Consider the following 24,205-nt stretch of genomic DNA (forward strand, 5'->3'; position numbering starts at 1 on the left):
AATACAAAGTTGCCTGTGAAATAAATATAGATCCTAAGATAGCTACAATGTAACTATTAGTTATATTGTAGCTAGCTTAGGGTTTATTTTATAGGTAAGTATTTAGTTTTCAATAGGAATAATTTATTTAATTTTGTTAAATTTATTTCGTTTAATTTAAATTATATTTAAGTTAGGGGGGGTTAGGGTAAGGTTTAGACTTAGGTTTAGGGGTTAATACCTTTAATATAGTAGCGGCGATGTTGGGGGTGGCAGATTAGGGGTTAATAAATGTAAGTAGGTGTCGGCGATGTTAGGGCAGGCAGATTAGGGGTTAATACAATTTAACTAGCGTTTGAGAGGCGGGAGTGCGGGGGTTTAGGAGTTAATACATTTATTAAAGTGGCGGCGATGTCCGGTCGGCAGATTAGGGGTTAATAATTGTAGGTAGGTGGCAGTGACGTTGGGGGCGGCAGATTAGGGGTTAATAAATATAATGTAGGTGTCGGCGATGTTAGGGGCAGCAGATTAGGGGTTCATACGTTTTTGGGGGTGTTACCTCCGAAACGTTGTGGTTGTTTGGATCTTATCCCATGTAAGTGAATAAAAGGATTTTTTGCATGAATTGAAGACCACCTTTTTCCTTTTGTTTTTGGCAGTTCTCACTGTGGGACTCCTAACAGGGTTGTGCTGGCTTCTTCTTTTCAATAACTTAAATTATGCTTACCTGATAATTTTCTTCTGACAGGAAGAGTCCACAGCTGCATTCATTACTTTTGGGAATTCAGAACCTGGCCACCAGGAGGAGGCAAAGACACCCCAGCCAAAGGCTTAAATACCTCCCCCACTTCCCTCATCCCCCAGTCATTCTGCCAAGGGAACATGGAACAGTAGGAGAAATATCAGGGTGAAAAAGGTGCCAGAAGAAGAAACTAAACTACGGCCGCCTCATTGATAAAACGCGCGGGGAGCTGTGGACTCTTCCCATCAGAAGAAAAGAAAATTATCAGGTAAGCATAATTTAAGTTTTTCTTCTTAAACGGGAAGAGTCCACAGCTGCATTCATTACTTTTGGGAAAACAATAACCAAGCTATAGGGGACACTGAATGCAAACAAAGGACGAGTACAGAAGGCGGTCCCTTCGAAAAGGCACCATAGCTTGGTATTACCCATAAAAAACAGTATAAAAGAAACAAGGTAACTGCCCATCAGTTGAACTCGCAACCTTAGCCATGTGGGCAACTGGCAACCCATCAGGCTGAACAAGCTCCTTAGATGAAGAGCCAAAATCCTCCCAGGATCATACTCCCAGAAATCCCTTTACTACACAAGGAAGACCATAGAAAACCCCACAACTCCTCTGCAGGGCGAACCAGGCGCGGTTGCCGGGGAAAAAAGGGGTAGAAACTCAACCCCTGTGCTCCCTCTTATGAGAGTGTGCGATACGCAGAAACAAAAGAAGACGACATATCCGCACTTCTAAACTCAGATGACCAGACCACCCTAAAATGGAAAAAAGCAGTCCCAGCAACCTCAATAGGTACCGGTGACTACCACAAGAAAAACAAACACCCCTGTAAGATACCATGATAGAACGATAAAACATCATCCAAACTGGTACCCGGGCTATCCAGCGGTCATCCAGACCTCCAAACCCTTGGGAATGGGGAAACTCCGGTTCCGAGGCCAAGGACCTCCAGAACCCACGAGGAGACATAGACAGGTCTGCACCTGGACCCCAACCTAAGGAAAATGGTAGAGGAACAAACCCTCTGACACTCTGTTCACTGAGGATGAGGAGCAGGTTGATGTATAAGAAAACAAAAACACCCCCTCAAGTAATTGGATAAAATAAACATAACACAAACACGTGGGTGACATGAACCATAAGGAACAGCAGCTAGAGCCAGACCAGTACCTGCCTGGTACAAGGAACTCCCCTGAACTGTCCAAGGTCCAAGAAAAAAACAAAGCCCCAAAGGGATCGATAACATAAACTATAATCATATAGAATGAGCAGGTTCTAAGGAAGTGCACACGCGAGCACAAAATCGGAAGTATCAGTTCCAGAGAAGAAATGTTCCCACAATGGACAATTATAACAGACATGAGCTTCATAAAACAAATCAAAAATATCCTAACCAGATTCAAATAAAAGAAAGGCAGCACCCTAGGGTGAACGACCAAAGAAAACAGCACGCCGACCAAACCAGTTGAACTGGAACAGATACTTAAAAGAAAGAAAAAAACGGAGACGTTAAAGAGATTGTCTTCATCCCTACATGTCTAACCCAGTTTGCCGTCCGGCACAGAAGATCGAGGATCCCTCAGTCCAGTAGGGCTGGAATCCTCCACCAAAACATAGCTTAGTAGAACACGCAGACGTGCCCGTCTATAACAGAAGGAAAAATGATCCCCTGCCGGGTCAATGGATGTCCCCAGCCTGAGGGTAGGGCCCCTGAAGCCTCAGAGATGATCGCTTCCCCAGATGGTCTAACTGACTCAGGCGATCCCACGCCCGACGAACCCTGGTTAACAGAACACGGACAGTATCTTAAAAATACCTCTCTAGAGAGATAAAAATATGCCAATGCCATAGATATGGCCATGCGGAACCATGCCGTAACCTCTGGAGGAAACAAGCCGCCTTCCGGAGAAGGAGTAACGGCCATAGGAACACCTGCTTGCGTAGCAAAGAAGGTTCTGGGGCACGCGCCTCGTAGGACATGGAATCCTCAGGGGCGGATGGCTCAGCGCACTCCTGATTCGGGGGAAGAGAGTACTCTAGAATGACAATCGGCACATAACTGATGGGCATGGATAACCCGGACCGTTTCATATTTGTTGCAAGACGTATACTCTGAATCAGAGATATCTGTCCCAAAAAAATCAGAATCCTCGATAACTTGGAGATTATAATTATGGACAAACACTAAGGGCACCTTACACTCCCCAATGGCTGGGGCACTCACCACCTCCCATGAACCAGACAACTAACGAACAGACTCTCTCCGTCGCCACTCGGTCAAGGTGCGGAAATGGAATACAATGTGATCACACCCGTCACGAGGTGCATCGTGTAAGCCAAAAAAGCATGCCAGTCCCTAGGACCACACAATCTGATGATATAAGGCTGTTATATCTGAATAGCCATGAGCCCAAGTATCACTACACATTAGCAGACAAAATCACATAACAAACATGATACCCCCTGTTCAATAACCCCCTTAAGGAGATATTAACCCTTGATTCTATTTAAGATAAAGGAGTCCCACTGGGGCCCTGGCTTCTTTCATTAACATATCGAAATAAAATTAAACGATCTTACCGGAATCTACGCCATGGAACAGAAACACAGCCCTTCAAGTGTGACAGATAGTAGCATCGCTTACGACATGGACTTGAGAGATAAAAGGCAGGCAGTGAAACTCGTCAACGCTGATTGCCCAGGAGCTGTTAATATGAGTCGGGATGGTTTCGCAGAAAGAACTCCCCCTGCATCTCCGGACTCTAACTTTCATCCATGCTCTCCCTGAGAGGCTGACAGGATTACTTAAAACTCCAGTCCCATTTCGAAGAATACTACCCTCCTAAAGAGACTTCTTCAATCTTCTTCAATCTTCTAACACTTCTCTGCCAACCTCCTGTGACGAAAGGCAAAGAATGTTGGGGATGAGGGAAGTGGGGGAGGTATTTAAGCCTTTGGCTGGGGTGTCTTTGCCTCCTCCTGGTGGCCAGATTCTGAATTCCCAAAAGTAATAAATGCAGCTGTGGACTCTTCCCGTTTAAGAAGAAAATATATGTTTTATACCTTATGCGAGGTTGCACAAAAGACAACGTATCCTGAGTTACCAGTTACGCTCCACTTGTAATCTAGCCCATAGTAAAGTAGGATCGGTAATGCAAAATGTGCATGCTCCTCTTAACTAAATTGTGAGCTTGAGTGCTTTACAACTTGCAGTGTACTTAGGATAAACGTCAATCTACTATTAACGGTAATTCAAAGGTAGGGATCATCTTTCCTTTTGTTTCACGTTGTCGAATAGTGTAAAGTCATTGTCCAATATATGTAATTTACCATGTACAGGGCTGAGCAATATGAGACTACAGTTGTGAACCCATAAACCTGTGACTTAAAAGGGACAGAAACCCAGAATATTATAAACAACTTTGAAATGTACTTCTATTATTAAATTGTCTTTGATCTGTTTGTATCTTTTGTTGAAAAGCAGGTATGTAAGCTCAGGAGAATGCACATGTCTGGAGCTCTGTGTGTCAACAGTTTTCCATGAATGCTATCTATTTGCAAGAGCACTATATGGCAGCACTATTTCCTGCTATGTAGTGCTCCAGACACCTACCTAGGTATCCCTTCAACAAAGAATACCATAGGAACAAAGTAAATTTGATAATAGAAATAAATTGGAAAGTTTTTTTTAAATGAACACAGAAAGTAACCAAAATGGATCAGCAAACTATGTCTATAATCTATTGTATATAAAGAGTAAATTATGAATAACAAAGTTATCTATTCATACCCCATATTCATAATAGATTCAACAGATGTTAACATGAGTCTATACCTCAATGCAAACAATGCTTTTTAGAAGGTATAACCTATTAAACACAATTAGGGGCCTAGTTATTAAGCCGTCAACCTCAAATACGCTGGAATTCCGCAGCGTATTTGTGGCGAGGCTGATTCGCCTTAGTTATCAAAGGCTCGAGACCGGCAAAAGTAGAATTTTGTGACGTAAACTTCGATCCGCCGGACTCAGTCCGACACAGATCGATTCTTACGTCACTCCAGATGTTCCGCACACAAGTGCGGCACATTCTCACTACTTTTGCTAGTTATCAAAAAACTAGCAGGTACGCTCGGCACTTTTACGGCCCAGCGTACCTGGTTTTCAAAGCGCCAGCCTGGAGGCGGTGGATCCCATAGGAATCAATGGGAGTCTGACCATAGCGAAAGTACAAGTTCGCTGCTGACAGACATCCCATTGATTCCTATGGGAGCTGTCTACACCTAACACCCTAACATGTACCCCGAGTCTAAACACCGCTAATCTGACCCCCCCTACACCGCCGCAACTAAATAAAGTTATTACCCCCTAAACCGCCGCTCCCGGAGCCCACCGCAACTATAATAAATGTATTAACCCCTAAACCGCCGCTCCCTGAACCCGCCGCAACCTATATTAAATGTATTAACCCCTATCCTGCCCCCCCTACACCGTCGCCACCTATAATAAATTTATTAACCCCTATCCTGCCCCCCACTACGCCGCCGCCACTGTAATAAAATTATTAACCCCTAAACCTAAGTCTAACCCTAACCCTAACGCCCCCCTAACTTAAATAATTAATTAAATAAATCTAAATAAATTAACTCTTATTAACTAAATGAATCCTATTTAAAACTAAATACTTACCTTTAAAATAAACCCTAATATAGCTACAATATAATTAATAATTATATTATAGCTATCTTAGGATTTATATTTATTTTACAGGTAACTTTGTATTTATTTTAGCTAGTTAGAATAGTTATTAAATAGTTATTAACTATTTAATAACTACCTAGCTAAAAGAAATACAAAATTACCTGTAAAATAAATCCTAACTTAAGTTACAATTAAACCTAACACTACACTATCATTAAATTAACTAAATAAACTACCTACAAATAACTACAATTAAATACAATTACATAAACTAACTAAAGTACAAAAAATAAAAAAAGCTAAGTTACAAAAAATAAAAAAATAAGTTACAAACACGTTAAAAATATTACAACAATTTTAAGCTACTTACACCTAATCTAAGCCCCCTAATAAAATAACAAACCCCCCAAAATAAGAAAAATCCCTACCCTATTCTAAATTAAATAAATTTCAAAGCTCTTTTACCTTACCAGCCCTTAAAAGGGCCATTTGTGGGGGCATGCCCCAAAAAGTTCAGCTCTTTTGCCTGTAAAAGAAAAATACAACCCCCCCCCAACATTAAAACCCACCACCCACACACCCCTAATCTAACCCAAACCCCCCTTACAAAAACCTAACACTAATCCCCTGAAGATCATCCTACCTTGAGTCGTCTTCACTCAGCCGAGCCACCGATGGAACTGAAGAGGACATCCGGAGCGGAAGAAGTTAATCCTCCAAGCGGCGCTGAAGAAATCTTCCATCCGATGAAGTCATCATCCAGGCGGCGCTGAAGAAGTCTTTGATCCGGCCGATGTCATCTTCCAAGAGGCGCTGAAGATGTCTTCTATCCGGGTGAAGTCATCTTCCAAGCCGGGTCTTGAATCTTCCTTCCGCCGACGCGGAACCACCTTCTTCACCGACGGACTACGACGAATGACGGCTCCTTTAAGGGACGTCATCCAAGATGGCGTCCCCTCAATTCCGATTGGCTGATAGGATTCTATCAGCCAATCGGAATTAAGGTAGGAAAATCTGATTGGCTGATGGAATCAGCCAATCAGATTCAAGTTCAATCCGATTGGCTGATCCAATCAGCCAATCAGATTGAGCTCGCATTCTATTGGCTGATCGGAACAGCCAATAGAATGCGAGCTCAATCTGATTGGCTGATTCCATCAGCCAATCAGATTTTTCCTACCTTAATTCCGATTGGCTGATAGAATCCTATCAGCCAATCGGAATTGAGGGGACGCCATCTTGGATGACGTCCCTTAAAGGAGCCGTCATTCGTCGTAGTCCGTCGGTGAAGAAGGTGGTTCCGCGTCGGCGGAAGGAAGATTCAAGACCCGGCTTGGAAGATGACTTCACCCGGATAGAAGACATCTTCAGCGCCTCTTGGAAGATGACATCGGCCGGATCAAAGACTTCTTCAGCGCCGCCTGGATGATGACTTCATCGGAGGGAAGATTTCTTCAGCGCCGCTTGGAGGATTAACTTCTTCCGCTCCGGATGTCCTCTTCAGTTCCATCGGTGGCTCGGCTGAGTGAAGACGACTCAAGGTAGGATGATCTTCAGGGGATTAGTGTTAGGTTTTGTAAGGGGGGTTTGGGTTAGATTAGGGGTATGTGGGTGGTGGGTTTTAATGTTGGGGGGGTTGTATTTTTCTTTTACAGGCAAAAGAGCTGAACTTTTTGGGGCATGGCCCCACAAATGGCCCTTTTAAGGGCTGGTAAGGTAAAAGAGCTTTGAAATTTATTTAATTTAGAATAGGGTAGGGATTTTTCTTATTTTGGGGGGTTTGTTATTTTATTAGGGGGCTTAGATTAGGTGTAAGTAGCTTAAAATTGTTGTAATATTTTTAACATGTTTGTAACTTAATTTTTTATTTTTTGTAACTTAGCTTTTTTTATTTTTTGTACTTTAGTTAGTTTATGTAATTGTATTTAATTGTAGTTATTTGTAGGTAGTTTATTTAGTTAATTTAATGATAGTGTAGTATTAGGTTTAATTGTAACTTAGGTTAGGATTTATTTTACAGGTAATTTTGTATTTCTTTTAGCTAGGTAGTTATTAAATAGTTAATAACTATTTAATAACTATTCTAACTAGCTAAAATAAATACAAAGTTACCTGTAAAATAAATATAAATCCTAAGATAGCTATAATATAATTATTAATTATATTGTAGCTATCTTAGGGTTTATTTTACAGGTAAGTATTTAGTTTTAAATAGTAATAATTTATTAAAGTATAGTGTAGTGTTAGGTGTAATTGTAACTTAGGTTAGGATTTATTTCACAGGTACATTTCTCTTTATTTTAGCTAGGTAAGCTATTAAATAGTTAATAACTATTTAATAGTTATTGTACATGGTTAAAATAAATTGAAAGTTACCTGTCAAATAAATATAAATCCTAAGATAGCTAGAATATAATTCTTATTTATATTGTAGCTATATTAGGGTTTATTTTAAAGGTAAGTATTTAGTTTTAAATAGGATTCATTTAGTTAATAAGAGTTAATTTATTTAGATTTATTTAATTAATATTTAAGTTAGGGGGGCGTTAGGGTTAGACTTAGGTTTAGGGGTTAATAATTTTATTACAGTGGCGGCGGCGTAGTGGGGGGCAGGATAGGGGTTAATAAATTTATTATAGGTGGCGACGGTGTAGGGGGGGCAGGATAGGGGTTAATAGGTTTAATATAGGTTGCGGCGGGTTCATGGAGCGGCGGTTTAGGGGTTAAACTATTTATTTAGTTGCGGAGAGGTGAGGGATCAGCAGGATAGGGGTTAATAATTTTATAATAGAGGGCGACGGTGTAGGGGGGGCAGGATAGGGGTTACTAGGTATACTGTAGGTGGCAGCGGTGTCCGGGAGCGGCGGTTTAGGGGTTAATACATTTATAAGAGTTGCGGCAGGGTCTAGGAGCGGCGGTTTAGGGGTTAATACATTTATAAGAGTTGCGGCGGGGTCTAGGAGCGGCGGTTTAGGGGTTAGTAACTTTATTTAGTTGCGGGGGGCTCCGGGGGCGCCGGGATAGGGGGTAGAACAGTGCAGTTTAGTGTGAGTGCTTAGTGACAGGCTAGCAATAAAGCTGGGAAAAAGCCGAAGGGCAGCGAGATCGGATGAGTGATAACTGTCACAGTCCGCTGCTCATCGCCCCGCGGCTTTTTGACAGCTTTATTTGATAACTTAGGCGAACGTATTCAAGGTCCGCGGCGGCGAAGGTAGGCGAGCTTAGGCGGGCGTATTGGGCCGGCGAAGCCAGAAAAGTAGACGGCTTGATAACTACCCCCCTATGTCCATAAGTCATGGGGGGTGCTCACTGGCCTAATTATGACTTAACAAAAAGGGAAAAGGACAGAAAAGTGGACAGTTTAAGAGCACTCGTAATGTATAAGATTCTTAGTAACTGGCAGGGGAGATCCCCAAAAACAGGGGGAAATCCAATAAATAAAACTTAACGTTTAATATTGACTATTAAAATATGGAACAAACAGTGTGTGCATTAAAACTTATATTAATTAAAAATGTAAAGAGTACCAGTATTCACAAAGGTTTATTATAGCAAGAAGTCAAATAAGTCCTGTAACTCACACAGCTCAGCACAAACAAGGAATGGCTCACGTACCACACAAGAAAATTAACTAGAAAGAAGGATTGACCTCGCAACGATTACTTCTAAAAAATGCAGTTCTGGTGTTAGTAAGTGCTGGTCTGTGTGATCAATTAACAGGAGTAAAGAGCGCTAAGTATATTAGCAAACTGACTAAATAATAGAGGCAAATATAGTGAACACTGGTCTCTATGAGCGTCTGATGCGCATTTCGTCGTAAACGCGGCTTTCTCAAAGGCTAACCCGAGACATATTTAGTCCAATCAGGGGTTAGTATTGTCACACACCCCAGTCTAGGCCTATCACAGTCCTAGGAAACTGATTGGATAAGGAAACGTCACATGGGTTGTCTTAGCCAATAGAACCATTGCATCCTGTATAGTGACATTATCCCATGAAACTAAGATTGACAGGGTTAAAATACCCTGCATTCATATCGTTACAGGGCTTGTATTAGGATTCGATATTAGTCATAAGTCAGATACAGTCTGATATAATCATACCACATGATATCTCTGACAGATATGTTGATTCTTATATTGCTTGGAGATAGAGCCTATCATGAAACAGATTGCAAACAAATCAATCGATGGCTAATACCACATTGGTGATGATATGTGTATCAAATCATCCACACCCATATAAGAAAGGGAGTATTGTTAAAAAAAAATATAAATAAAAGTCAGAGATAATGTTACATGACATACATATCATAGCCTTAGCTATAAACTTATATGTATCAAGTATAGTTAACATTATGAGTTGGACAAAGTTACCTGCATACAATATAAGGACATCTCCTTAACATGAAGTCTTATAGATCATATTGGGATTCATTTTCACTTTTATTTTTTATCTTAAGGTATGGTTAGAAAAAAGAGAAGATAAATAGAAAATCTGTACAAATGATTGGATTATACCTTATCTAGTGCTTATATGGACTGTCATGAGATGCAGGACATATGCAGGACACAGCAATGATGGTACAACTCTATTTTATTACTGAGCATAGCAATACACATCCAGACAGGTTGATTGTACTAAACTAACTGCGACACAGACACCGGACCTAAGCCCCGCCCACATGCTAGTGACATCACATCCTGCTATCATCACATCTTCCCCTTTTTCAAAGGCAAAGCATACATTCGCATATATTAAATAACAAGGTACACCAACAGGGTATACAACAACATTTTGTTTTAGAACATTATAAAAACAGACAGATTAGAAAACATGAACAAATAAATTACATCCTGACTTGGACATCGGGGTAGACTACCCTAGTCCACAGTGACCATGGGATTATTCTGCCCATACTTCCGGTCACTGTTCTAGCTAAAGTCAGTCCCTGTATCGGGCCGGAAGCCTCACCACTCTTCCGCTTGATGTAACTTTGCATGAACTGTCCTCTGATACAGAAGATGGTGAACAAGAGTCTGCTGGAGGCAAAGATATATCCCCGCTATGATCTTGCTGAGGGGAAGGCACCTCCCTTAGAACAGGGGATCCCACCGGCGGTGGTACTGAGGTATCCGGTTCCAGACTCTCAGGTACAGGCTGAAGATGTCTTCGGTTATGGCGTGTAACCGTCCCTCCCTCTGTAAGGACTGTGTAAGACCTTGGTTCTGGAGAGCGGCCCACTACCGTAGCAGGCGTCTTCCATTTCTTCTCATCATCCAGTTTAATTCTGACACTTTGGCCCGCTTTCAGTTCCTGTAAAGGCCTGACAGAATGTCTCCTGTCGTAGAAGAAACGATAACCCTTTTTGGCCTCTTCATCCCTCCTAAGGACTTCGTCCCGAGGAACAGGGCCAGGCGGCTTGAAGACACCCACTGAGGGTAAAGTGGTGCGAATCTGGCGTCCTAGCATCAGCTGTGCCGGGCTAAACCCGGTGGCTTGAATGGGCGTCGCCCTGTATGACAAGAGGGCTAGGTACGGTTCAGATTGCTTTAGAATGAATTTTGTTGTTTGAACTGCCCTTTCAGCCATTCCGTTGGCCTGCGGATAATGTGGACTTGACGTGGAATGTACAAAATCATATTCCCTGCTGAAAGCACTGAACTCTGTAGAAGCGAACTGCATGCCATTATCACTCACCAGCTCCATTGGAATGCCCCAGCGGGCGAACAAGCTCTTCAGGCGAATGATAACAGCCTGACTTGTGATATCATTCAGGGGTGCTATTTCCAAATACCTGGAATAGTAGTCGATAACAACAAGAAACTTTTTCCCGTGCAGTTCGCACAAATCAGCAGCTATTTTCTGCCACGGCCCCGCAGGCAGCGGAGTAGACATTAAGGGCTCCCTTCTCTGAGTAGGCCGGCGTTCCCGGCAAAAGGCACATTTAGACACGTGATTTGCAATGTCGGAGCTGATCCCAGGCCACCACACAGCTGTAGCTGCCCTTTCTCTGCACTTTGTGATGCCTAAGTGCCCATCGTGTATCCTGTTCAACATCTCCTTCCTCATGCTGACAGGAATTACAATACGGTCTTGGAACAGCACCAACCCCTCCAGCTCCGTGAGCTGCGACCTCTCTGGCTGGTAAGCATTTAAAGACATCCAGGCTGCCCGGCTCTCGGGCCAGCCATCTCTTATGTACCTTATAACTTCTTGCAGATCTGTGTCCAAATATGTCTCTTTCTTTATCTCTTCCAGTTTCCTTGAAGAAATGGACTTAGAGGCCAGAACTGAATCAACATACACTTTTACATCCGACTCTGTGGAGGATTCTTCAGCAGCAGCCAGCGGGAGCCTGGACAGTGTATCTGCCACAACCAGCTGCTTCCCCGGCACATGCACTGCCTGAACATTGAACCTGAGTAGTCTCATTAAAAGTCTCTGGCATCTCAAGGGTGTTTTGTCGATGTCATAAGAATTGATAAGAGGGACTAGCGGTTTGTGGTCAGTTTCCAGACTAAATTTCTCCAAACCCACTAGATAACGCTGAAAACGCTCACAGGCCCAAACTGCAGCCAGGCACTCTTTCTCAATTTGAGCGTATTTCGACTCCGCAGCCGTCAGTGTGCGGGAACAGTAGGCGATGGGCTGTAGTTTGTTGTCATTCAGCTGCAGGAGTGCAGCCCCCAACCCATAACTGCTTGCATCAGCACTAACCACAGTCTTTTTTGAAGGGTCGTAGAACCCCAGCACTGGGGCAGACCCCAGCAGGGACTTAGCATGCAGGAACGCTTTTTCTTGTGAGGGTCCCCAGACCCAGGCAACATCTTTCTTAAGCAACTCCGTGATAGGGTGCAAAACTGTAGATAAATCTGGAAGAAACTTGCCCACGTAATTTACAAGGCCCAATATCTGTCTCAGCTCATGTACATCAGAAGGGCTTTTCATCTGTTCGATAGCCCGAATTTTCTCGGGGTCCGGCTTGATGCCATCCCCGTTGATGATATGCCCAAAGTAGCATAATTCAGTTTTCCTAAAATGACATTTTTCTTTATTCAGCTTCAGCCCAGACTCTTTGATAGCCTGCAGCACACAACTCAAACGCTGATCATGCTCCTCCACTGTAGACCCATACACTAGAATGTCGTCCATGACGACTGCTGTGCCCACGTGGCCACTCAGGAGAGAACTCATTTCCCTCTGAAAGATCTCAGGAGCGGAGGATATCCCAAAGGGAAGTCTGCAGAAACAGAACCGACCTACCGGAGTGATAAAGGTAGTCAGTTTGCGGCACTTTGGATCCAGGGGGATCTGCCAAAAGCCGCTAGAAGCGTCTAATGTGGAAAAGAACTTCGCCCCAGCCAACTTCGGGGCTATATCTTCCAGTGTCGGCAGCACAAATCTCTCCCTCTTCACTGCCTCATTCAACCTTTTCAGGTCCACACAGATGCACACCTTTCCGTTTTTCTTTGCAACTGGAACAATGGGGGCACACCAATCAGTTGCTTCAACAACCTCTTCAATAACCCCCATAGACTTCATGCGCATGAGCTCTTTCTCCACTTGAGGCATGAGCGGGAACGGAATTCTACGAGGAGTAGAAATACTGTACGGGACTGCGTCACTTTTAAGTGCTATACGGACAGGTTTGCAGCTCAGTAGGCCCAACTCGCCAAACATATCTTCAGAGATCTCATTCACTCTGGCCACGAGGCCCAAGTCACAGGCTGCTTTTCTGCTCAATAAACTGTTAACACACTGACCTCGGATCACATGCACCCACATGGTGAACTTCCTTTGTTTGTACTCACAGCTGGCAAGAAATTTCCCCACACAATCAATGCGGCCACCAGGACTATGAACATTTGTAGTAACCTTCGCCAGCTGGGGCTGTCGAGGCAGTTTCATAAATTCAGCAAAAGACATTACAGTGATATCAGCTCCTGTGTCAATCTTAAAATCAACATTGGCTCCCATTACAGTAAAGGTAACTTTCCAATCTTCCTCTGAGCTTGTCCGTTCCACAACAGACCCCACAAAAGACACTTCCTGACCCTCCTGGTCACTGTCCACCTGCATCTCCTTAATGTATTCAGTTTTACACACCACTTCAAAATGGCCTATTCTGTTACATTTTCTGCATCTTTTATCTCTGGCCGGGCATATAGCACTCTGATCATGAGCCCGGTAGCACCGTGTGCATCGGCCATGTTGCGCCCATCCACTTCTAGGCCTTTCCAGTACTTTAGATCTACCGCTCACACTGTGCCTTTCACTAGTAATTTTCCTAGACTGTTGCACTTCATCCACAATACTCTCAGACCTCAGATCAGCACTTTGCTTTTTCACCAGTTCACTCTGGCGGGCCATCCTAATAGCCCCGTCTAATGTTAAATCAGGCTCTAACTGCAGCTTCAGGGAGACTTCAGCATCTGCAATTCCAATAACTATTCTGTCTCTGATTTGCTCTTCTTTAGCAACACCAAACTCACAGAATTCAGCTAATTCATACAGGCTGCGCACAAATGACTCCACAGATTCTCCCACACGCTGATTACGTTTGTGAAAACAAGCTCTCTCATGAATCACATTTCTTTTGGGCACAAAGTGGGCACTGAGTTTATCCATAACTATATCAAAGTTAACTTCTTCCCCTTCTTGGAAAGTAAAAGCATTGAACACTGGCTCTACATCTTTCCCCATAGAGTATAAAAGAGAATTAACTTGTACTTCACCACTCTCCTTGTTCAGTTTGGATGCAATCCTGAAGCGCTGAAACCGCTGACGCCATGTGGGCCAAGCTGCAGGCTGAGAAAAGTCAAAAGACTCAGGTGGGGTAAACTTTGACATCGTCATCATCAGAAACAGAAGCGTAGTCCAGAACTTCTGACACCATGTCATGAGATGCAGGACATATGCAGGACACAGCAATGATGGTACAACTCTATTTTATTACTGAGCATAGCAATACACATCCAGACAGGTTGATTGTACTAAACTAACTGCGACACAGACACCGGACCTAAGCCCCGCCCACATGCTAGTGACATCACATCCTGCTATCATCACATGGACCTTATTCCACTATTGATTTTGAAATATAGATAGCAGGAAAAGTAAAAAACTATACTGATAACTATGTCTAATTCCTAAAATGTCCTGTGATATCAGGGGCCTACCTGAATACGCTATGACTAATATTGTTAATATTGGAGGATTTGTTTGTGCAAGAAGAGAAGAGACCATTCTCTCCCATATATTGCTTCATAGGAATTATCCATATCCATCTTGTTCATTCAAGCCATTTGGTGTAAGTGTATTTAGCCAGAAGACCACCTACATTCTGCTTGTAATAACATTGTTTCAACATTCCCAACTCTTATACCTGGTTTGATAGCTTGAAGTACTGAAACTTTTAGGTCTGGTTTAGTTCCATGTTTGTAAAATAATGATGGGCAACAGGAGTCAGGTTTTTATCCTTTTTCTTGTCATTTTCACAATTCTTAATATTATTTATATGTTCACCTAATCTTATTCGGAGTTCTCGTGTAGTAATCCCTATATATCTTATAACACATTTGCATAGGAGGCAATGGACAACATTTTTTGTCCTGCAATTGGCGAAACCGTACAGAAACTGCATGAGCCACATGTATATGTTCCACAAATATTTCTGTTGCTTGGGTTCTTTCTAATGAAATGACTCCTCACTAGTTTATTGCCAATCGTGTGGGCCCTTCTCCAACTGGTACTGATTTTGATACCCACAAATTGGAGTTAAGTATTTCATTAATCACTTTATGATCTTCATTGAATGATTTAACAAATTTCACTGTTTCGTCAGTGGTATTCATTTTCCTTTTGGGAACTAGTAGTTGGTCTCTAGAAGTGCTTTTAGCTCTCTGAAATGCTATACAGATTATTTTGCGTGTATATCCTCTTTCTTTCAGGCGTGATCTTAATTCTTTTGCTCGTTAATAAAACACAGCATCATCTGTACAGTTTCTCCTTATTCTAAGGAATTCCCCAGTAGGGATAGCTTTCTTTGTTTGCCAAGTATGACAACTGTCAAACTGTAGTATTGAGTTAGTCGCTGTTTCTTTCCTGTAGAGATCAGTTTTTAGTTTATTATGTTCATCCTTATAAATTATCACATCTAAAAACTCCACCCTTTCTTTGCTCATATTATAGGTGAGTTTTAGGTTAAAGGGACACTGAACCCACATTTTTTCTTTTGTGATTCAGATAGAGCATGCAATTTTAAGCAACTTTCTAATTTACTCCTATTATCAAATGCCAGCTCAATCCTATTGGATGATTGGATCAGCCAATAGGATTGAACTTCAATCCTATTGGCTGATTGCATTTTTTCTACCATAATTCCAATTGGCTGATAGAATTCTATCAGCCAATCGGAATTTAAGGGACGCCATCTTGGATGACATCATTTAAAGAAACCTTCATTCTTCAGTTGGACTTTGTTTGAAGAGGATGCTCTGCGTCAGATATCTTGAAGATGGAGCCGCTCCGCGCCGGGTGGATGAAGATAGAAGATGCCGCCTGGATGAAGACTTCTGCCGTCTGGAGGTCCTCTTCTTCCCGTATTCGATGAAGACTTCTGCCTGTATGGAGGACCACTTCGCCCGGCTTCGTTGAGGACTTCGGCCCGATTGGGTGAAGACTTCTCAAGGTAGGGTGATCTTCAAGGGGTTAGTGTTAGGTGTTATTAAGGGGGGATTGGGTGGGTTTTAAAGTAGGGTTGGGTATGTGGGTGGTGGGTTTTAATGTTGGGGGGTATTGTACTTTTTTTACAGGTAAAAGAGCTGATTACTTTGCGGCAATGCCCCGCAAAAGGTCCTTTTAAGGGCTATTTGTAATTTAGTATAGGGTAGGGATTTTTATTATTTTGGGGGGCTTTTTATTTTATTAGGGGGATTAGATTAGATGTAATTAGTTTAAAAAACTTGTAATTATTTTATTATTTTCTGTAATTTAGTGGGGGGGGGGGGTTTCGTACTTTAGATAATTTATTTAAATTGTATTTAATTTTGTTTAGTTTAGTTAATTAATTTTATTATAGTGTAGTGTTAGGTGTACTTAGGTTAGGATTTATTTTACAGGTAAATTTGAATTTATTTTAACTTGTTAGCTATTAAATAGTTAATAACTATTTAATAACTATTGTACCTAGTTAAAATAGATACAAAGTTGCCTGTGAAATAAAAAACATAATTTATGCTTACCTGATAAATTCCTTTCTTCTGTAGTGTGATCAGTCCACGGGTCATCATTACTTCTGGGATATTACTCCTCCCCAACAGGAAGTGCAAGAGGATTCACCCAGCAGAGCTGCATATAGCTCCTCCCCTCTATGTCACTCCCAGTCATTCGACCAAGGACCAACGAGAAAGGAAAAGCCAAGGGTGAAGTGGTGACTGGAGTATAAATTAAAAAATATTTACCTGCCTTAAAAACAGGGCGGGCCGTGGACTGATCACACTACAGAAGAAAGGAATTTATCAGGTAAGCATAAATTATGTTTTCTTCTGTTAAGTGTGATCAGTCCACGGGTCATTATTACTTCTGGGATACCAATACCAAAGCAAAAGTACACGGATGACGGGAGGGATAGGCAGGCTCTTTATACAGAAGGAACCACTGCCTGAAGAACCTTTCTCCCAAAAATAGCCTCCGATGAAGCAAAAGTGTCAAATTTGTAAAATTTGGAAAAAGTATGAAGCGAAGACCAAGTTGCAGCCTTGCAAATCTGTTCAACAGAGGCCTCATTCTTGAAGGCCCAAGTGGAAGCCACAGCTCTAGTAGAATGAGCTGTAATTCTTTCAGGAGGCTGCTGTCCAGCAGTCTCATAAGCTAAACGAATTATGCTACGAAGCCAAAAAGAAAGAGAGGTAGCGGAAGCTTTTTGACCTCTCCTCTGCCCAGAGTAAATGACAAACATAGAAGACGTTTGTCGAAATTCCTTAGTTGCCTGTAAGTAAAATTTTAGAGCACGGACTACATCCAGGTTGTGCAGTAGACGTTCCTTCTTTGAAGAAGGATTTGGGCATAAAGAAGGCACAACAATCTCTTGATTGATATTCCTGTTAGTAACTACCTTAGGTAAGAACCCAGGTTTAGTACGCAGGACTACCTTATCCGAATGAAAAATCAAATAAGGAGAATCACAATGTAAGGCTGATAATTCAGAGACTCTTCGAGCCGAGGAAATAGCCATTAAAAATAGAACTTTCCAAGATAACAACTTTATATCAATGGAATGAAGGGGTTCAAACGGAACGCCCTGTAAAACATTAAGAACAAGGTTTAAACTCCATGGTGGAGCAACAATTTTAAACACAGGCTTAATCCTGGCCAAAGCCTGACAAAAAGCCTGGACGTCAGGAACTTCTGACAGACGTTTGTGTAACAGAATGGACAGAGCTGAGATCTGTCCCTTTAATGAACTAGCAGATAAACCCTTTTCTAAACCTTCTTGTAGAAAAGACAATATCCTAGGAATCCTAACCTTACTCCAAGAGTAACCTTTGGATTCACACCAATATAGGTATTTACGCCATATCTTATGGTAAATCTTTCTGGTAACAGGTTTCCTAGCCTGTATTAAGGTATCAATAACTGACTCAGAAAACCCACGTCTTGATAAAATCAAGCGTTCAATTTCCAAGCAGTCAGCTTCAGAGAAGTTAGATTTTGATGTTTGAAGGGACCCTGTATCAGAAGGTCCTGTTTCAGAGGTAGAGACCAAGGTGGACAGGATGACATGTCCACCAGGTCTGCATACCAAGTCCTGCGTGGCCACGCAGGTGCTATTAGAATCACTGATGCTCTCTCTTGTTTGATTCTGGCAATCAAACGAGGAAGCAACGGGAAGGGTGGAAACACGTAAGCCATCCTGAAGTCCCAAGGTGCTGTCAGAGCATCTATCAGGACTGCTCCTGGGTCCCTGGATCTGGACCCGTAACGAGGAAGCTTGGCGTTCTGTCGAGACGCCATGAGATCTATCTCTGGTTTGCCCCAACGTCGAAGTATTTGGGCAAAGACCTCCGGATGAAGTTCCCACTCCCCCGGATGAAAAGTCTGACGACTTAAGAAATCCGCCTCCCAGTTCTCCACTCCCGGGATGTGGATTGCTGACAGGTGGCAAGAGTGAGACTCTGCCCAGCGAATTATCTTTGATACTTCCATCATAGCTAGGGAGCTTCTTGTCCCTCCCTGATGGTTGATGTAAGCTACAGTCGTGATGTTGTCCGACTGAAACCTGATGAACCCCCGAGTTGTCAACTGGGGCCAAGCCAGGAGGGCATTGAGAACTGCTCTCAATTCCAGAATGTTTATTGGCAGGAGACTCTCCTCCTGACTCCATTGTCCCTGAGCCTTCAGAGAATTCCAGACGGCACCCCAACCTAGAAGGCTGGCGTCTGTTGTTACAATTGTCCAGTCTGGTCTGCTGAATGGCATCCCCCTGGACAGATGTGGTTGAGAAAGCCACCATAGAAGAGAATTTCTGGTCTCTTGATCCAGATTCAGAGAAGGGGATAAGTCTGAGTAATCCCCATTCCACTGACTTAGCATGCACAGTTGCAGTGGTCTGAGGTGTAAGCGTGCAAAGGGTACTATGTCCATTGCCGCTACCATTAAGCCGATTACCTCCATGCATTGAGCCACTGACGGGTGTTGAATGGAATGAAGGGTGCGGCAAGCACTTTGAAGTCTTGTTAGCCTGTCCTCTGTCAGGTAAATCTTCATTTCTACAGAATCTATAAGAGTCCCCAGGAAGGGAACTCTTGTGAGTGGAACGAGTGAACTTTTCTTTTCGTTCACCTTCCATCCATGTGACCTTAGAAATGCCAGCACTAACTCTGTATGAGACTTGGCAGTTTGAAAGCTTGAAGCTTGTATCAGAATGTCGTCTAGGTATGGAGCTACCGAGATTCCCCGCGGTCTTAGTACCGCCAGAAGAGCACCCAGAACCTTTGTGAAGATTCTTGGAGCTGTAGCCAATCCGAATGGAAGAGCCACAAACTGGTAATGCCTGTCTAGGAAGGCAAACCTTAGGTACCGATAATGATCTTTGTGAATCGGTATGTGAAGGTAAGCATCTTTTAAATCTACAGTGGTCATGTACTGACCCTCTTGGATCATAGGTAAAATTGTCCGAATAGTCTCCATCTTGAACGATGGAACTCTTAGGAATTTGTTTAGGATCTTTAAGTCCAGGATTGGTCTGAAAGTTCCCTCTTTTTTGGGAACCACAAACAGATTTGAGTAAAACCCCTGTCCCTGTTCCGATCGTGGAACTGGATGGATTACTCCCATTAACAAGAGCTCTTGTACGCAGCGTAGAAACGCCTCTTTCTTTGTCTGGATTGTTGACAATCTTGACAGATGAAATCTCTCTCTTGGAGGAGAGTATTTGAAGTCCAGAAGGTATCCCTGAGATATTATCTCTAGCGCCCAGGGATCCTGAACATCTCTTGCCCAAGCCTGGGCGAAGAGAGAAAGTCTGCCCCCCACTAGATCCGATCCCGGATCGGGGGCCCTCAATTCATGCTGTTTTAGGGGCAGCAGCAGGTTTCCCAGTCTGCTTGCCCTTGTTCCAGGACTGGTTAGGTTTCCAGCCTTGTCTGTAGCGAGCAACAGCTCCTTCCTGTTTTGGTGCAGAGGAAGTTGATGCTGCTCCTGCTTTGAAATTATGAAAGGAACGAAAATTAGACTGTCTAGTCTTGGCTTTGGCTTTGTCCTGAGGCAGGGCATGGCCTTTACCTCCTGTAATGTCAGCGATAATCTCTTTCAACCCGGGCCCGAATAAGGTCTGCCCTTTGAAAGGTATATTAAGCAATTTAGACTTAGAAGTAACATCAGCTGACCAGGATTTTAGCCACAGCGCCCTGCGTGCCTGAATGGCGAATCCTGAATTCTTCGCCGTAAGTTTAGTAAGATGTACTACGGCCTCCGAAATGAATGAATTAGCTAGTTTAAGGACTCTAAGCCTGTCCGTAATGTCGTCCAGAGTAGCTGAACCAATGTTCTCTTCCAGAGACTCAATCCAGAATGCCGCTGCAGCCGTGATCGGCGCAATGCATGCAAGGGGTTGCAATATAAAACCTTGTTGAACAAACATTTTCTTAAGGTAACCCTCTAACTTTTTATCCATTGGATCTGAAAAAGCACAGCTATCCTCCACCGGGATAGTGGTACGCTTAGCTAAGGTAGAAACTGCTCCCTCCACCTTAGGGACCGTTTGCCATAAGTCCCTTGTGGTGGCGTCTATTGGAAACATTTTTCTAAATATCGGAGGGGGTGAGAACGGCACACCGGGTCTATCCCACTCCTTAGTAACAATTTCAGTAAGTCTCTTAGGTATAGGAAAAACCTCAGTACTCGTCGGTACCGCAAAATATTTATCCAACCTACACATTTTCTCTGGTATTGCAACTGTGTTACAATCGTTCAGAGCTGCTAACACCTCCCCTAGTAATACACGGAGGTTTTCCAGTTTAAATTTAAAATTTGAAATATCTGAATCCAGTCTGTTTGGATCAGAACCGTCACCCACAGAATGAAGTTCTCCGTCCTCATGTTCTGCCACCTGTGACGCAGTGTCTGACATGGCCCTAATATTATCAGCGCATTCTGTTCTCACCCCAGAGTGATCACGCTTACCTCTTAGTTCTGGTAATTTAGCCAAAACCTCAGTCATAATAGTAGCCATATCCTGTAATGTGATTTGTAATGGCCGCCCAGATGTACTCGGCGCTACAATATCACGCACCTCCCTCTGAGCGGGAGATGTAGGTACTGACACGTGAGGCGAGTTAGTCGGCATAACTCTCCCCTCGTTGTTTGGTGAAATTTGTTCAATTTGTACAGATTGACTTTTATTTAAAGTAGCATCAATACAGTTAGTACATAAATTTCTATTGGGCTCCACTTTGGCATTGCAACAAATGACACAGGTATCATCCTCTGAATCAGACATGTTTAACACACTAGCAAATAAACTTGCAACTTGGAAATACAATTCAATTAGAATAATATTAAAACGTACTGTGCCTTTAAGAAGCACAGAAGATCTATGACAGTTGAAAATTAATAAATTGAAACAGTTATAGCCTCAATCCTTGTAAACAACACAACTTTAGCAAAGGTTTAATCCCATTAGCAAAGATAACAAATTCTGAAAGCAGGAAACAAATTACAGAATAAACGTTTTTTATCTCAGTCAAACTATAATTCTCACAGCTCTGCTGAGAGAAATTACCTCCCTCAAAATAAGTTTTGAAGACCCCTGAGCTCTGTAGAGATGAACCGGATCATGCAGGGAATACAATGAGTTGCTGACTGAAATATTTGATGCGTAGTAAAAGCGCCAAAAAACGGCCCCTCCCCCTCACACACAGCAGTGAGGGAGAACAGAAACTGTCAGAAAACAGATTAAGCAACTGCCAAGTGGAAAAATAGTGCCCAAACATTTATTCACTCAGTACCTCAGCAAATGAAAACGATTTTACATTCCAGCAAAAACGTTAAACATAATCTCTAGTTATTAAACAGCTTTATGTATTTCTTACAGTGTAATTCTAGTGAAGTACCATTCCCCAGAATACTGAAGTGTAAAGTATACATACATGACATTATATCGGTATGGCAGGATTTTCTCATCAATTCCATTGTCAGAAAATAAAAACTGCTACATACCTCTATGCAGATTCATCTGCCCGCTGTCCCCTGATCTGAAGTTTACCTCTCCTCAGATGGCCGAGAAACAGCAATATGATCTTAACTACTCCGGCTAAAATCATAACAAAAACTCTGGTAGATTCTTCTTCAAACTCTGCCAGAGAGATAATAACACACTCCGGTGCTATTTTAAAATAACAAACTTTTGATTGAAGATATAAAACTAAGTATAATCACCATAGTCCTCTCACACATCTAGTCGTTGGGTGCAAGAGAATGACTGGGAGTGACGTAGAGGGGAGGAGCTATATGCAGCTCTGCTGGGTGAATCCTCTTGCACTTCCTGTTGGGGAGGAGTAATATCCCAGAAGTAATGATGACCCGTGGACTGATCACACTTAACAGAAGAAATAAACCCTAAGCTAGCTACAATGTAACTATTAGTTATATTGTAGCTAGCTTAGGGTTTATTTTATAGGTAAGTATTTAGTTTTAAATATGAATTATTTAGTTAATGATAGTAATATTTATTTAGATATATTTAAATTATATTTAAATTCGGGGGGTTAGGTTTAGACTTAGGTTTAGGGGTTAATATGTTTATTATAGTGGTGGCGACGTTGGGGGCGGCAGATTAGGGGTTAATAAGTGTAGGTAGGTGGCGGCGACATTGGGGGCGACAGATTAGGGGTTAATAAATCAAATGTAGGTGTCGGCGATGTTGGGGGCAGCAGATTAGGGGTTAATAAGTATAATGTGGGTGGCGGCGGTGTCCGGAGCGGCAGATTAGGGGTTAATAATATTATGCAGGTGTCGGCGATGTCGGGGCAGCGGACATGGGGAAATTGTGCACGTGGGGAAATTGTGCACAAGCACGTTTTGCCAGCTCACCGCTACCGTAAGCAGCGCTGGTATTGAGGTGAGATGTGGAGCTAAATTTTGCTCTACGCTCACTTTTCTGCGGCTAACGCCGGGTTTCTAAAAACCCATAATACCAGCGTTGTCTGTAGGTGAGCGGTGAGGGAAAACTGCGCGTTAGCACCGCACACCATTACCGACAAAACTCGTAATCTAGGTGTATATGTCTATATACAGCTGTTCTCGATAATAGGAGGTTTTATCATTTACAACAAACCTAAATAATATGTGCCCATGTGTAAACGTATGTATCTGATGTTGATTGTCACCTAGATATATGGTGATTACAGATTAGGCTTACTATATGTATTCGTAATACACGCTGACTATAATTGATGTTTTATGGGATCATGTCACTATATGGGATGCATGATTCTATTGGCTAAGACAACCCACTTGATGTTTCCTTATCCAATCAGTTTCCTACGACTGTGATAGACCTAGACTGGGGTGTGTGACAATACTAGCCCCTGATTGGACTAAATATGTCTTTTAGGCAGGGAGGCTTCCCCAATTTGAGTTAGCGTTTGAGTAAGCCGCGTTTACGGCGAAATGTGCATCAGACGCTCATAGAGACCAGTGTTCACTATATTTGACTCTATTATTTAGTCAGTTTGCTAATATACTTAGCGCTCTTTACTCCTATTAATTGATCACACAGACCGGCACTTACTAACACCAGAATTGCTTTTTTAGAAGTAATAGTTGCGAGGTCAATCCTCTTTTCTAGTTAATTTCCTTGTGCAATGCGTGAGCCATTCCTTGTTTGTGCTGAGCTGTGTAAGTCACAGGCCTTATTTGACTTTTTGCTATAGTAAACCTTTGTGAATACTGGTGCTCTTTACATTTTTTATTAATCTAAGTTTTAATGCACACACTGTTAGTTCTATATTTTAATAGTCAATATTAAACGTTAAGTTTTATTTATTGGATTTCCCAATGTTTTTGGGGATCTCCCCTGCCAGTTACTAAGAATCTTATACATTACCAGTGCTATTAAACTGTCCACTTTTCTGTCCTTTACCCTTTTAGTTAATACAATGTATTGTAGAATAAATTAAAGGGGCATTTAAATATTTTTTATATATGAATCAGAAATGAATCACTGTTTTGCAACCCCCCCCCCCCCCCCCCGATATTTTAAAAGCATAATTTA

At 42.4% G+C, this 24,205-nt stretch overlaps 1 protein-coding gene across 1 annotated transcript in view; it reads left to right on the forward strand.

The window, feature by feature from the left end:
- Window positions 1-24,205, forward strand: part of RAB7B (RAB7B, member RAS oncogene family) — a 168,010-nt gene that overhangs the window by 49,138 nt on the left and 94,667 nt on the right. The gene's annotated exons all lie outside the window — the stretch shown is intronic.

The sequence above is a fragment of the Bombina bombina genome, chromosome 3 (genome assembly GCF_027579735.1).
Source record: "Bombina bombina isolate aBomBom1 chromosome 3, aBomBom1.pri, whole genome shotgun sequence".
Lineage (NCBI taxonomy): Eukaryota > Metazoa > Chordata > Amphibia > Anura > Bombinatoridae > Bombina > Bombina bombina.